Genomic DNA, 3,592 nt, shown 5'->3' on the forward strand with positions numbered 1-3,592 from the left:
TTAATAAACCTTAAGAAAAACCAAAAAAATGAGTTGTAGCTTTTAGCTAGCTTTAATTTCCATGCTTGTAGTAGTAATTAAAAAGAAAACCCAAAAATATATTTCCTGGTCTTCTTTTGCTTGTTGGGAGCTTTCCCGTGTAAATAGTTTTATTTCTTTTCTTTTCTTTGGGGGTCGATAGGAGAAGACCATGATTAAATTGTTGAAGTGGCTCTTATATGCATTATTGTTTATCTGACAAAAGAGCCCATATTGCCTTGTCTTCTCCTGTTTATTGAATGCTTGCAGATTCCAGCTTAGTCCAATGCACGTGCACTATTATTATTATTCACACTATTCGGTCGTGCAAGTGAAAGGCAATTATGATGATATATGATGGACTGGATGAGATGAGAAAAGCTGGTATGAACTCGACCTCTTTTGTTTTTGTAAATATGATTAGTTCATCATTCCTGATTCAGCCTATTATTAATAAGCATGTTTGCAATGACAATTAGAGATCATAGTTTCTTGTGCCAAGCTTGATTAGCTATGAGTTATAATGGTTTACCTTGCGTGCCAACATGCTATTAAAATGGTTATGATGTGGTATGATAGGGTGGTATCCTCCTCTGGATGATTTAAGTGACTTGACTTGGCACATGTTCACGCATGTAGTTGAAACAAAATCAACATAGCCTTCATGATATTTATGTTCATGGTGGATTATATCCTACTCATGCTTGCATTCGGTGTTGATTAATTTTAATGCATGTTCATGACTGTTGTCGCTCTCTAGCTGGTCGCTTCCCAGTCTTTTGCTAGCCTTCACTTGTACTAAGCGGAAATACTGCTTGTGCATCCAAACTCCATAAACCCCAAAGTTATTCCACATGAGTCCACTATACCTACCTATATACGGTATCTACCTGCCGTTCCAAGTAAATTTGTATGTGCCAGACTCTAAACCTTCAAATAAATATCATGTTTTGTATGCTCGAATAGCTCATGTATCAACTAGGGTTGTCTGTATCTTCCATGTTAGGCGGGTTATTCTCAAGAGGAGTGGACTCCGCTCCTCACTCACGAGATAAATGGCTGGTCACCGGGATGCCCAGTCCCATGCTTTATGCAAACTAAATCAAAATAATTGCAAACAAAACTCCCCTGGGACTCTTGTTAGTTGGAGGCACTCGTTGTTTCAAGCAAGCCATGGATTGATGCTTGTTGGTTGAAGGGGGAGTATAAACTTTACCATTCCATTTGGGAACCGCCTATAATGTGTGTAGCATGGAAGATATCGCCATCTGTTGGTTGTTATGTTGATAATGAAAGTATACCGCTCAAAATATTATTCACCTCTGTTTCAAAACCGAGCTCTGGCAACCTCTACAAATCCTTGCTTCCCTCTGCGAAGGGCCTATCTATTTACTTTTATGCCGAGTCATCATCCTCTTATTAAAAAGCACCAGTTAGACAGCACCTCTGTCATTTGCATTCATTATTGTTAGTTTACATTGAGTATGACTTGACTGGATCTCTTTTACCATGAATTACAATGTCTAGTCAGTCCTTGGTCTTTAAAGGTGATCTGCATTTATGTTTTGCGGTCTCAGAAAGGGCTAGCGAGATACCATCTTGTTATATCATATTATGATTGTTTTGAGAAAGTGTTGTCATCCGAGATTTATTATTATTGCTCGCTAGTTGATTATGCTATTGATATGAACTAACCTGGACTGATGTTGTTTTCAGCAGAATTACCATGGTGTTATTTATGTGCAGGAGCAAACATTCTCGGAATGACCTGAAACTTCACGGAGCCACTTTTCAGAAAATAATAAAAATACCTGCAAAAGAAGAACGCCAGGGGACCCACCACCTTGCCACGAGGGTGGGGGCGCGCCCCCCTACCTCGTGGGCCCCCTGTTGCGTCTCCAACTCCAACTCCATATATTGAGTTTCGGGGAGAAAAAAATCAGGGAGAAGAAATCATTGTGTTTTATGATACGAAGCCGCCGCCAAGCCCTAAAACCTCTCAGGAGGGCTGATCTAGACTCCGTTCCGGGCTCCGGAGAGGGGAATCCGTCGCCATCGTCATCATCAACCATCCACCATCACCAATTTCATGATGCTCACCGTCGTGCGTGAGTAATTCCATCGCAGGCTTGCTGGACGGTGATGGGTTGGATGGGATCTATCATGTAATCGAGTTAGTTTTGTTAGGGTTTGATCCCTAGTGTCCACTATGTTCTGAGATTGATGTTGCTATGACTTTGCTATGCTTAATGCTTGTCACTAGGGCCGGAGTGCCATGATTTCAGATCTGAACCTATTATGTTTTCATCAATATATGAGTGTTCTTCATCCTATCTTGCAAGTCTATAGTCACCTATTATGTGTTATGATCCGTTAACCCCGAAGTGACAATAATCGGGATACTTACCGGTGATGACCGTAGTTTGAGGAGTTCATGTATTCACTATGTGTTAATGCTTTGTTCCGGTACTCTATTAAAAGGAGGCCTTAATATCCCTTAGTTTCCGTAAGGACCCCGCTGCCACAGGATGGTATGACAAAAGATGTCATGCAAGTTCTTTTCCATAAGCACGTATGACTATGTTCGGAATACATGCCTACATTATATCAATGAACTGGAGCTAGTTCTGTGTCACCCTAGGTTATGACTGTTACATGATGAACCGCATCCAGCATAATTCTCCATCACTGATACATTGCCTACGAGCTTTCCATATATTGTTCTTCGCTTATTTACTTTCCCATTGCTATTGCTATCATCACTACAAAATACCAAAAACATTACTTTTACTATTGTTACCTTTTGCTACCGTTACCACAACTATCATATTACTTTGCTACTAAATACTTTGCTGCAGATATTAAGTTTCCAGGTGTGGTTGAATTGACAACTCAGCTGCTAATACTTGAGAATATTCTTTGGCTCCCCTTGTGTCGAATCAATAAATTTGGGTTGAATACTCTACCCTCGAAAACTATTGCGATCCCCTATACTTGTGGGTTATCATTGAGTTGGTAGTTTAAACTTATCCACGAATTCCCTTGATATGTATGAATGCGATGCACCAGTATCAAAAAGAACAAGGGCGGTAAAAGACTTAACCAAAAACTTACCAATAACTGTGTCTGGCTGCTCTTCAACCTCCTCCACGTTAACGTGGTTCACTTGTCCTTTGTTGAATGGATTGGGCTTCTTTCTAGCGCTCCCATTACTGTTTCCATTCTTCGCTTCAGGGCACTCCGTGGCATAGTGTCCAGTCTTCCCGCACTTGAAACAAGTAACGTGGCTTAGGTCTCTCTTGGCGGGTGTGGCTGGATTGGGGCGGTTCTGGTTGTTGCTTGCTCCATTCCCATTCCTTGGGACAGTATGATTATGGGTACTTCCTCCATTGTGGGGGTGGCCTCCATGGTTATGAACAAGTCCTCCCGAGTTCGGGGTTAGGCGAGGCTTCTGCTGAGCTCCTGAATTATACCTTCCTTGTCCATACTTCCTCTTACGGCTCTCAATCTGCAGCTGCTTCCCTTCAATCATAAGAGCTTTATCTACCAACTCCTGGTAGTTGTTGAATGTTTC

The sequence above is a fragment of the Triticum urartu genome, chromosome 2A, assembly GCF_056163025.1.
Source record: "Triticum urartu cultivar PI428250 chromosome 2A, HENAU_Tu73, whole genome shotgun sequence".
Lineage (NCBI taxonomy): Eukaryota > Viridiplantae > Streptophyta > Magnoliopsida > Poales > Poaceae > Triticum > Triticum urartu.